The sequence below is a fragment of the Passer domesticus genome, chromosome 1 (genome assembly GCF_036417665.1).
Source record: "Passer domesticus isolate bPasDom1 chromosome 1, bPasDom1.hap1, whole genome shotgun sequence".
Taxonomy (NCBI): Eukaryota; Metazoa; Chordata; class Aves; order Passeriformes; family Passeridae; genus Passer; species Passer domesticus.
Window position 1 is genome coordinate 108,980,927 of NC_087474.1, and position 12,855 is coordinate 108,993,781.

The window sequence follows — 12,855 nt, forward strand, 5'->3', positions numbered from 1 at the left end:
TATAATCTCTTCAAATTGTTAGTAACCTCCATAATTAGATTACACATAATCCAGTCCTAACACCAGCATGACAAATACTGACCTCCTGCTCTTAATAAATATCTGTACTGCAATGGGGTATCATGCATTAGATGTCAAAGCACTTCCTTCAGAAAAATAATAAATTTGCTTTGTAGGACATTACTTTGTTCGGGGGTGCCTTGACAAAAATTTTAAGTAAATCCAAAAAGTACAGGTTTACAACATAACTCTAATATTTTGAAAGAAAAAGCCATTTATTACCTCAGCAGACACTGATACTTCATTCATTTTGCAAGCTGTTTTTTTGAGAAGGTCCCAATGCAACTCATTCAAATAGTGAAAACAAATAATACTCATATTTAAATGAAATGTTTTTGACTATGGTTTCTAAATTTCAATGTTTTTAAAAGTATTTCTAATACCTGAAAAATGCTACAACAAATCAAGACATGAGTAAGTAATAAACAACAACACATCTTTAGTACATATATCTTCATTTATTGGTTACGTGTTGGATTTGGGGCTGCTCTGACCTAAATTCAAGCACTGCAATGCACTTCTGAACAGATTTGGTGTCAAAACATAATGTGGACAAAAGCCAAATCAGAGAAGTGAGAAAATGGGGATGTTTCCAACCTTTCTTAACGCCTTGTGCTTGTGTTTGTCCCCATCTCAGCACTGACAAATTGTATGATGGGCTCCACCACCACCCTTTGTGGATGTCCCGGGCCAGCTCTGTTCCTCTAGAGAAGAGATGGACAGCCCATGCCAGCAGGAAAGAAATGATGACCAAAATTAATGTGGAGCACAATGAAAGTGCACTGAAAAACTGAAAAACACCTTCCTCAAAACTGATACCATTTTCAAGGTGAGCATTTTTCTCACAGAAGCTACAAGTAAGAGGGAATTTTAATAACTGTAGAAAAAAAGTAGATAAACACCAACAAATGGCAAGATATTCTGACTGCATGGCAGTTTTGAGCTTCCCTGCACTTTTTTACTATGTCAGAGTGATTAGCTATTTCAGCTATACAGAAGGACTAAGAAGTTCAGTGCAAGAAAAACTTAGATTCAACCAAGACTCACTCATAAGCACAGTTTTAAGGATCTAAGTAATCCTACTGAATGCAACAAGACCTTGGAATTCAATGGGACAGCACTCATGCTTAAAAGATCAGTAATGTGTGCAAAATTCTGCATGTCTGGAGCCTGAATGAAGGTTTTCCCCCTCAAAGCAAATGAAGACTACACTCTTCACTCACTGCAGTCCAACTCTAAACCCCACAGTCAGAACTACTGCCCAACACTATGTGACATCACAGCATGCCTCTGTACTTAGAAAGTACAGAGGTGGCTTTTTATTCAGGGGAATGATCATAACTGTGTCATTCTCCACAAGTGTAATTATCTTGCTATTAAGAGTAACCTGTAATTTTTCAAAAATCCAGCAGCTTTAGATACAGATTGTTAGCCCTCTCTCATATCTTCCAATGCTTAGCACAGGATATATTAAATGCAAGAAAAACACCCTACCTAACAGTGGTTTTGCCCACATGTGACCCAAGGGAACCACCAGTGCACGTTCCACCACCAGCACTGATAGGCTCCTCTGCAACCTCCATCCAGCCACCAGGATCAAGGCAGGCTCCAGCTCTACCTCCTAGTATGGCACACTGTATTTTAAACACTTCTCCTCATTATAACATGGATGATCCTATGGGGATGCTGCAACAAAGACACAGCCAAGGTCTGTCCTTCCACTTTCCAGAAAGTGCCTGCTGTCTCCCTGGTGACTGCCATGGGCAGCATCAATTGCCACTCCAGAACAGGGGCTGGCCCATGAGCTGAGGGGGCCCAGGACACTCTCTGCTTATACAGCAAGACCTCCACACTGATCTGTAGAGACAACTAGGAAAACTAGAAAAATCCCATAATTTGTGATCATTAACCCCAACTTGCCCTTGAGAAGAACAGCCACATAGGTGCTAAGGAGGTTTTGTTAGTTATGCATACAGGATTTGTTTTCCAGTGTAATTGATTTTCTTCAGCAGTTCACCTTAAAATGTTTTCTGTTCTGGCAAGGAGTACAACATCATGCAACACCCATGCCCTGCTTAATTACATCAGAAGAACAAAAACAGACCAGAAAAGTGAATTAAGCTACAGAAGCTCAATTCTTTATAGCCCTACCCCGCTTCTATCCTTTTATAAAGTGTTTTTAAGTTAAATTTGTTTGCTTTGAGAATCTGAATGTCTATGGTATTTATCTTTAAATGTGACAGAAGGGAGAGAGAGGTGCTGGAAGTAGAATACAAGAGCACAGCATTGGTGAGTCAACTAGACTTTTTTTTGTATTTACAGCTTCAGACACAACTATACTGATTATCACCAGAAGTGTGGTAATGAGCTGGCTACAATTAAAATTTAGTATAGATACCATATAGACACCAGTAGTCAAAGACATGCCCATGCAAAACACTGAAAATTCAGTGCCATGAGGGATTCAAAGTAAGAGTTTTACTCTTACTTTGGCATCATAATTTCTATGAAAATGACCAATGTTTTAACATTAAACATGACCTACAATTGTTAAGGAAAGGAATGGAATGACAGATATAATGAGAAAGCAATGTTTTAACATTAATAAATAAAAATAATACTGCCAAACTACACCCAACTGAGAAAGTGAATCATGACATGACATGAAATACACATTTTTTGAGGGAAAAAATGCATTTCCAAACCCACAACCAAACATTTTTAGGCAGTCCATATTTTCTGTAAGTGTTAATAAACCCATTTACCTAGATGAGTGCCAAATCTAGACAAGGAGTCTTTTATTCTAACTATCCCCAGAACACACATTCAAGTGATCAGGACTGCCCCAGGTAGCCACACAGCATGTTTAGAGTTTTACAGATACCTACTGATACCCATTTTTATCAGTGTAGAAGAGCTTTGTTCTGTTATTCACATCATCTACTGAGCATCTGAAGGAGCATCCCTAAACACAGCAGGACAAAGAAAATTGTGGAAGGAGCAGTTTAGATAGAAATATATCAAAACTGAAACCATGAAAGAAAGAAAGGTTGGCTTATTTATAGTACAAAAGAAATTCCATCTGGTCAGGCTGTGGGTTTTTTCTTGTAGAAATTAAACAGGAAATTAATTTCTCCCCTTCCCCCCCTTACAAAGCAAAGCATTTTCACTTATGATGCCAAAAGCTTGATATTTGTAGATTTGTCTGCCATCAGTCATTAATCAGCCTCATACAGTTTATAGGTAGACGGATATTTCCTGACAGATACAGAAAACAGATTTAGAACCGAAGCTGAAAATTATATAAAGACAGATATATAGATACACATCTTAGCACCCTGGAGTACATTTCCAAAAATAAACTAGTCAAATGGTTATCTTCCTAAAAAAGCTGATTGCATAAGCATAATTACACTAAACACAAGTACCTGCACTATCTCTGTGCATGTTATAAATAGTTCAAAGTTACATTATGCAGTCTTATTCTAAAACGCTATTGTTCTAAGTTCATGCTTTCTCTCACAATCCTTTCAAAAAAGGCCCTCAGCTCTCACCACTAGCTATTTTCTGTCACTGCTGTAGAACTTGTTAGAATCCAAATACACTACTTCCACCTTGCAACCTGCACTCATTATCCAAAGAAAAATTCCAGCAGTTAAGAAAGTTGCTTGATCATATCACTCTTTCTCTACCGATGACCAGGATTTCTCTGCTTGTTTCCAGGGTCTTAATTTTGTAACTCAACAACTTTTTGTCATCTTGGAAAAAACAACTGAGCGAGGTGTGTATTTCAGGGTACAATTTATTCAAGATCCTCTTCAGAGACCTTAAGCTGAGACTGTTGAGAAGGATATTCAGTTGGATCCAAGAACAGAAAACATCTCTTGCCAAGTACTAGATGAGAGAAGCACTATCTGCTGGATGCACACTGAGAGTGCTGGGTTTTTCCCCCACCTGTCTTGCTTTGTGACATACAATTCCACTTGCTGAATTTGTGCAAGAAGGACCAAATCTCAGCCTAGGAATTAATATCAAGTGAGCACAAAAGTACCTCTGAGATCAGGGAGATGAACTGGCATTGCCAAGAATTACCTTATAACACTGGTCATCAGCATCAACTCAGCACTGTGGTAACACAAAATACGTGTATTTTTAATTAAAGTGGTTAAATCTGTCAGCGATAGATAGCTGCTTGATACAAACTCCAATTTTAATTCATCTGTCATTTAAAGGTTAAGGCCAGGGAAGCAAACCTAACCCCAAGGAGGAGGCCCTCTGTCAGCAAGAGCAGTTCTGCTGTAGGACACAAGCATGACAACGCTGTGGGAGGGGACCCTTCGCATGATGTTTTGCTGACAGCAAGGATTTTGTTTAGAAAGAGGATACAGATGAATTTGTACCAATGATGACAACTCAGAAAATATCACCTCCCCAGCTCCATTTCTGCATGTTGCATACACAGAAGGTAGTTCTTCCTATACATGATGTATAAAAATGAGAAATGTAACAACTAAAAGCAAGTCAGCTGATATTTCTTAAAGTTATTGAAATCACTGAGTATTTCTAAGGAAATACACAGAGACTCAAACAAAAGACAATCCACAACAGAAAAACACCTGTATGCTTTACTCAATTATTTTACACAAAACAAGGATATTTCTACCTTCTGTTGGGTATTTATAACAAAGTTTTTTTTATGTTTAATCTCATAGGGGCAGACATTTTTCTGCCTTGTGTCCAGCTTATGAAACAAGTGTCTAGCCATGTTTCAAATACTGGAGGGATTAAGTGATTTCTTAGAGTGGTCTGGCACTGAAATAGGTTGCCCAGTGAGGTGGTGGAGTCACCATCCCTGCAGGTGTTTAAGAGGTGTCTAGATCCAGCCCTGGGTGATGTGGTTTAGGGTTTTACAGGGACAGTGTTGGGTTCATGGTTGGACTTGGTGATATTAAATGTCTCTTCCAGCCTTGATGATTCTATGAGTCTGGGTAAACATGCAGTCTGGGTAAACATGCTGAGCTTATTCTACTCCCAGTGGAATCAATGCAGCATCCTGACCTTCTTTCCTAGAAGGAAATCAAGCACACTTTGCAATTTACCTTTGAAGCTCAGCAAAGAGTGTGGAGGCTCCTAAATATATCAAATTTGTAGAACAAGTAAAAAGGGTTTTCCCAATGTGTTAGGAAACATGATTATTAAAATCCAGTATCATTACTTCAGATTATGAAAGTTGAGAATAATGGAGCAAAGTGTGGAAATGAAGAAAGAAAAAGAGATAAATATCAAAGAAAAGATTATTTGAATAAGGAAGAGGAAATGCTGAACTAGATCTTACGAAACTCACATTATAGAAAAAAAAAAGAAGACACCCACAGGATAGGTACATAACTATGTATTTTAGAAAATTATACCTCAGACATTATCTTCATGGTGATCCACAGGCATACAGAGAATTACTGCAGACATCTACTGAAATTTAAATTAGCTAGCTCAGTTATAGATAGTAGTATATCTGCTATGTCAAGGCTTTAGCACCCAAGCCTTGTATTTTAGAAGCCTGGCTGTATTTAAGCTTCTTTTTTCTGCACAGGTGCCCAGACCGGTTAGGTTAATGGCAGGCTGGGTGTGTCCACATGGGCTGCAATTGCACCTGCAGTCTGTATCAAAAGATTCAGAGCCTGAAAAAGAGCTGGCAAGAGAAGAAATACGGAAAAAAAACCTTCTGAATTTTGTAAATCAGTGGAAAGTCAAGCCTCATGTATAGCAGCTTCTTCACCAGAGACTGTGGAACAAGAAAATTACAGCTCTTACAAGCAGTTTACAAATATTATGTCCTTGCAAAGGTTTTGCAACTATATATAATACTGCCAGCTTTGATCTCGTTGTATTTAATTCACTACCTAATTAAAACAGTTCTATCTGCCAAAGTTAATTTAAGCACTCATATGTTAACCCAGCATAATTTTCAAGAAATCTCCTTCCTTTACAATTATATTGCCGTATGTTAATATGATGGCTTTTAATAGATTTTTTGTTTACATACATGCCATAAGTGACCCACTGAAAGATTGTATCCTAGTATCCAAGTAAAGTAGCATCTGTTCTAAGTTCCCTTGTAGCTAGCAGATTCACAGCAACTATTACTCCAACTTGCAATTTTTTGCATCACTAAGAGCTCAGTGCAATTACTTCCTAAGTGTGCCATCTCTGCTCTATGCTTCATTCAGTAAAATCTGTTTTATGGGTGTTTTAGTGGCGAGCTGCGCTGTAGAAGCTATAATTTCTATAATTTGAGCTGGATGTGACGTACAGCCTCGCAAGCACACCGATTTATTTATTTTGCTTACTCCTGATAACACTGAGGTGTGTGTCTGAAAGGCCAGCACGGCATCCAGCGAGCAGGAGATTCCCCACCCTCGCTGCCTGCCTTGGTTTCCTCCCAAGGCTGGGACAGGAAATGCAGTGGTTGCAAGGCACACAACTCCCAGCCCTCCTCAGCAGTGTCAGCACTGCAAGGCCACTTCGTTTGGCCACAAACATGTCAGTGATTACTGACTTCTGCTTCGGTGTGGCAGATCTGCTGGGAATAAACAGCAAATTACTTGTTACAGAAAGCACAACATTGTTTGCTAGTATTGGCCAAATCACAATTAGCTCCTGCTCTCCAAATTCAGTTTTTCTGAGACCTAAACACACCACAAAAATTCTAGCTGACAACCAACTACTTTCCCGTGATTTACAGTTACTTCAAATCAAAATGTTTTCAGCTTATTTGTGTTTAGAAGTTACAGTGGTAGAAGCCATTATAGCAAAAAGAGGCATGCGAATGCACTGCAGCTTGCACTTTAAAGAGGAAGAGATGGGTACTGGAATAAGGAGGCAGTGTACCTGTGCAAAGGACCTGAAAAGAAGTAAGTTCAGGGGTTTATTCAGAGATCTTCACAGCCATATCCTGTTATTGTAGCTTACAGTAAGGCAGTATGGTACACTCATATTCTCAGTTCATGCAGCAACCGTGAATTCTGAGTTCAGTTGGGTGCTCCCTTGCTACAGGCACTTGAAAACCTGGCCCCAAAAAGTCAAATACTTTCCTTAAAAAAAAAATAAAAATATTAACATCTGAATGAATAGTTTACAAACGCTTGGCTCCAAGCGTTGAGTTAACCAAAATGTTCCATGAAAAAAGACCATCATTATTGAATGAATTTAGAGTGCATGAAACATTCTTTAACAATTTCCTGTTTCTACTCTTTGTTTCTTAACTTTTCCTACTCTCAACATTACATTGTATGTTGATTTTTTTTTTCCTGGCTGCAACTTGCCTAAAATAAAAAATCAACAAAAATGTACAGCCAGTGGGTCAGATGGGGCTACAGTTCCTCTTTGACATCAAAGTCTATTAAGCTCACAATTCCAAGGAGACTCACAGCACCTATACAGGGCTCATGCCACATCTGATGTGTCTAGAAGCCCATATCACTATTCCTTCCAAACCCAGATGCCAGCTCGAGTGACTCTTCCCCCAGGCCAGGGGGAAAACCCAGGCAGGAGCAGCAGGGAGGTAACAAGAAGGATGTATCACACTCAAGAGATCTGTTGTGCCATTGGTGACACGACTGGCTTTGATATATAAATTTGTCTTGATGTTCCTATTGTACATTAATCTCATCTGACCCTGTTTTGCATAGGCTGCTATTGTAAGGAAATCATATAATTCACCTTAGGCTGACAACCATTTCCCTAAGTCCTTTTCCACAGCTATTTGTGTAAGGGCAATAATCCCTCTCCCGTCTCCCAGGCTCCTAAATAAGAAACTCCAACAAACTCAAGCCCTTAGGTTCATTAAAATACACGCACGTGCAGGATCAACAAAGGATGCATCACCTGAACAGGTGGTTTCCAGGAAGAAGGGAGACAGCTGTTTTTTGTTGGCTTTTTTTAACTATCAAGTGAAATGAAAAATTTCAACACCTTTCTCACCTTTCAACACCTTTCTCAACCTTTATAAAGGTTGTGTCTCAGCTGCTTGAGTAATAATAGGATGATGCTACAGACTGACCATAAGCTTTCACGGCATGGCCTTTGCAAGTGATTCTGTGTAACAGACAAGACAGTCTTGAAACTACCTAGTTTCTACTTGTGCCTCTGATAGCATGCAGACACATGGAAACCAAAGTAAACTAAGTAAAAGTTAATCTTTGAAAGGTTCACTGAGTATTTACTCAGGTTAATGTATAATTTCTGAGGACAGATGCATTTCATGCAAAAATCCACACAATAAAAAAAACAATTATGAATGGGAAGCCTCATAGAAGAATGTATCAATCCAATTAATGTGCAAGAGTGAAGTATTTGCTCACATTTGCTCTTCTGTTTGCTGAAAAACAACATCTCCCAAGCTGTAAAGCCGTGCTTTCACAGCAAAGATATCCCCTGGGCAGTGGCTCTACAGACAGCTGCATGTGCTTCTGCTACACTCACGTGTCTTCAGACAAGGATTACACTCTTCATAAAAAATAGAAAATTACTATATAAAAGAGAAAATGTCTAAATAAAATGCCTAATGGTAAAGACTGCATTGAGTGAGACAATGGGATACCAGGAAACATGGAATTCTTATTAGGCTCCCATGTTTGCAAAATAGGAAAATCTCCTAAGAAACAGAGCTGGTGCATTTGCCTCTTGTATGAGGCTTGGATTTGGGCTCTTTCAGTACCTGAAGCTTGTTTTTTGACAGCGCCCTTGTTTTGTTTACAGTGCATTGCTGGGATACTCCCTTTGATTCAGCCTGACACACGTGAAGCTCCGCCAGCTTCTGTTCTGCAGTGCTGCTGCTGCTGCACTAAAAATAGCTTCCGCTTGCTTTGGCTCCACATCTAATTTATGGAAACTCACAGAAAAAAGGCCCCTGTTAGTGGGTGAGCGACGTACGATTCTACAGCGTGTGCTGTTCATCTCGCTCAGCCTCCTGAAAGGCATCACTGAAAATTTAAAATTTTACCCTGCAGTTAATGGTGGCTAAGGGGAAAGATGAAAATGCTTAATATGCTCAATTTATGTTTAAGGTGCTTTAATGATAATTTAACTAGAAATTTCAGACAGTGGGACTATGCTATGTAAAAATGCCTAGAATTTAGAACAGAAATTTCTAATAAGATTACAAACCTCCTGTTTGGACTAACAGTTTTCACATGTTCTATACAAACTACTTCCCTGTGCCATGAAAGTCATCATGTAAATATGCCCTTATATTAAATGCTGATTTTATAAACTTTGCCACAGAACTCAACTCTGTGTGAAACATTTTGTGTGAAACAATCTGACATAAAGCTTTCTCTGAAAAAAATCCAAGTTTATGTTAGAACTCAAAATCAAAGTAAGTTCAAGCAAGTGGTTACATCTCTTTGTAGAAAAGAATGGGTTTTAATGTTCTAAAGCAAAAATTTTCAGATGTTCATTCATAGTACCACGTCTAGGAGTGTCACCAGCTGAGCTGGAGTTATTTTCAAGGGAAAACCAAATTAGAAGCAGGGATGGCAGAAGTCTGGTATCTGTACTAATGCGCTGTTTTTTAATGGTTTAAATTTTAAGCACTGAAGTAATGAATAAAAATTCCAAAATTGAAAAGCAAGGACTGTTTTAAAAGTTTTTAGAGTGAGTAATGAAGTCTGTAAGGAAACTGGGATTCAGATTTTATTTTAGATATGAACCTTAAGTTAAGGAAAATTCAGATGGCTATCAGCAGCTAAACCAGGGATTTCAAGACTTTCTCTTGTAAAAAACAGCAAATAAACTATCTGGCTTTGACCAGAAAGGTTCCCTGCATAAATTTAGCAGTCTGTATGCAAACTATCAATTTAAGGATTGGTGTCTAAACTGTTATCCAAGTAGAGACATTACTTAGCAACTGCCACGGTTAAAAAGGAATTTTCATAAGTCTCAAGAGAGGTTATGAGTTATTGACCAAAAAATTCCAACAGAATGCTGAAACCAGTTTAGGCTGGCTACAGTTAGCTGCTTGTGAGTTACATGACTAAGTAATGGTCACAGTGAGTCTGTATCAACCTATTTATGCAAAAAATACTGTGCTGTGTTACCATTAGAAAGGTCTTCAATTGAACAGGCAATTATTAACTCCAATAACTCTTTGGCAAACCCTTTTTTTAACATCCTGCCATGGCAGGGGGAGGAAAGGACAAACAAAACCCGTTACATGCATATGTGTTCAGAAGAAGGGTATAGTCTATGAGAAGAATGAAAAACAGCACTCTGCAGCAGAGTTTTTATGTGCAACTGTGTGTGATGGAGAGGGAGAGGAAGAAAACGAGGAAACTGTATGATTTAATGCTTGCAGGAGTGTTATTTTCCTTTCCACTCTAGCCACTGAATTCTTTTATTTTCAAGGACTTCAAACCAGAGCTTTAAAAACCTCTTCTTTTTTCTTTTTTTTTTCTTTTTTTTTTTTTTTAATCTGGGGCATATAAACATGAAATTCTGTTTACATTCTTAATTATGAACAAGTATTGAAAAATCCCTGGTCTATCTCTAACACCAAATCAGTTTGATAGCATTCAAATCGATGTTTACAGTCTGGCACTTGTTGCCTTTGCAGCCTCAGCTCTGTGCCTCTGTGCTGCTGATGGAAGTGCAAAGCATGAAGTCCCACAGCCCTGCAGTGCAATTGCTAGAAAGCAAATGAGAAATGAGAGCTGGGGTGTAGATGTGAGGTCTTAAGCTTAGGAGAGGAGAGAGAGCAGGGGCAGCCATCCCTTTAACCCCCTCACACCCTGCTCTGCTCATCTCCCCTATCAGCAGCAGGATAACAGCATGTGAATACAGAGCTCGGCCCTGCCTTAATATAATTCTGAACGTTACATAAGTGCTTGATAAACAAAGCAGGCAGCTAGAAATGAGATAACCTAGCCATGTGTATATTCAGCTGACTACTCACTTAGATTCCCAGCTCATATGCTGTGACTGTGATAAAGGGCAAGAAAATGGCCATAAATACCAAACTCTAAAGGCATTCTCGGTTCTTTTAGGACAATGTAGTTTTTAACACCATGTGCAGGATAAACATACCAGCATTTTAAATATGGCTAGATGACACTTTTTATTTCCTTTTCCCTCCCCTAATCCTAAGGAGTAAAATGGTTGGTAACACAGGAAGCATTTCTAAACCATTTTCTGGCCTACCCACAGTGACACATCTTTTAGACGCACCTTCAAAAACATGCTAGAAACTAAATGGTACTCCTTGGCTTTGTGAATTTAATTCCAGGTAATTAGTGTGAAAGATGCATTACCTAAAATTCCCACTGCACAAAATACATGGGCAGGAAAAACCTCCAACAAAAATCTCTAATGTACACCCTCCAAGGTCTGGTAAGAAACATTTCCAGCAATGTCAGTTGCATCTCTTGTCTTACTGATGAATGAAAACAAAAGCATCAGGCCATGAAAAGAAAAGTGAGCCAGCTTCACACTGATAAGCAATGATAGAACTAATTTTGTTTCTAGTCAATTAAAAGCTATTTTTAAAAAACTTTACAAGTACCTTTAAACAAAAGCGCACTGCTCCAGAACAGCAACTAGAAAAGCCATGGAAAGGAAAGAAAGAATGCATGGGAAGTGCTGATAAAAATCCCTGAACAAAATGAAACAAACCAAGAACCCCAAATGAGAGTTTAAACATTAGCTACACTTCTAGAAATGTTATCTTAGCTGTACTAAAAATATAGATCAAAATGCACACTACTGCTATCTGAAGCTCCCTTCTGTTGGGCCCTTTTCCTTTAGAGCAAACAAAGTTGTACTAACAGCCAGCTTTCTTCCAACTTCCCCTGCGAGCAAGGTCTGCTGGTGGATATAAGTGGTCAACCACTGCCACCAGCTCTACAAACTTCCACATTTCTCTAATCCTATTAATTGTCTTGCCTTATTTTATTTTTAAGTGGTTTAACAGCACATGCCAATATTTTTTGCTTGGAGGGGTGCCTGTTACTTCTTACCCATCACCATCTCAGGTCAGATAGGAGGCATTGTCCAAATGCTACACATTTCTTATGAAGTCCAGAAGAAAAAGGTGATCCTGATCTTTTATATTCAATACGACTGGATTTGTACTTTCTCAAACACTACAACTTTTTTAGAACCACAAACCATTTTTGGCTGCCCCGCACTAAAAAAAAGAAGCACATTCTCCCATCTGGCACATAAAGCAGTGTTTTTCATGAACAGAGTTTTCAGGGTTTGTTTTTTTTTTAAATTGGGAAATAAATTTAAATTTTTATGCATGTGTCTGATGTAACTGATGGAAGGAAATTGCTTGCCATGAGATTCATCTTGTAGCTACAAAACATGCCCTGTGGCCATCTGGTCATCTGCTGCAGAGTTGGGGTTGATGAAGAAAAGGGAAACAGAGACATGTTTAATGACCTCTATCCTTTGGGGCCAGAAAAAGGCTTTATTGACCAATTTTATGCCTTGGTTTATCTCAGGCTCAAGCATGGAAGAAGCAGAGACAAAACTCATCTATGCATGCAATTCTGAAGGATTGCCATGGCCCATTTAATCACCTGCACCAAGATGTGTAAGGACCTTTTGAAATTATTTGAAGTTTTCTCAACTGAGAGAATGCAATTTTTTACTCCAACTTTGAGACTAAATGTCAGGGTCCTATTCCAGAGGAACAAGGATCATTCATCAGAACCAGAAAATCTGGCAGCAGCTATGACATGGTTAAAAAACTGGCTGCAGCAGCAAATGCACAAGGCAGGCCCAAGGACTTCCCTT

The 12,855-nt window shown here is 38.8% G+C and overlaps 1 protein-coding gene and 1 long non-coding RNA gene across 6 annotated transcripts in view; one reads left to right on the top strand and one right to left on the bottom strand.

Annotated features, from left to right (window-relative positions):
- The window catches only part of GNAL (G protein subunit alpha L), a 179,462-nt gene that overhangs the window by 24,687 nt on the left and 141,920 nt on the right, over positions 1–12,855 (bottom strand). The window lies entirely within an intron of this gene.
- LOC135308341 (uncharacterized) lies at positions 1,382–9,689 on the top strand. Of its 2 annotated transcripts, none has more exons than XR_010368809.1 (5): positions 1,382–1,768; positions 2,304–2,349; positions 3,784–4,190; positions 4,293–6,971; positions 8,818–9,689. It is a non-coding gene; the product is annotated as an uncharacterized LOC135308341 (long non-coding RNA). The 2 variants fall into 2 exon arrangements; XR_010368810.1 differs by having other exon boundaries at positions 3,784–4,095.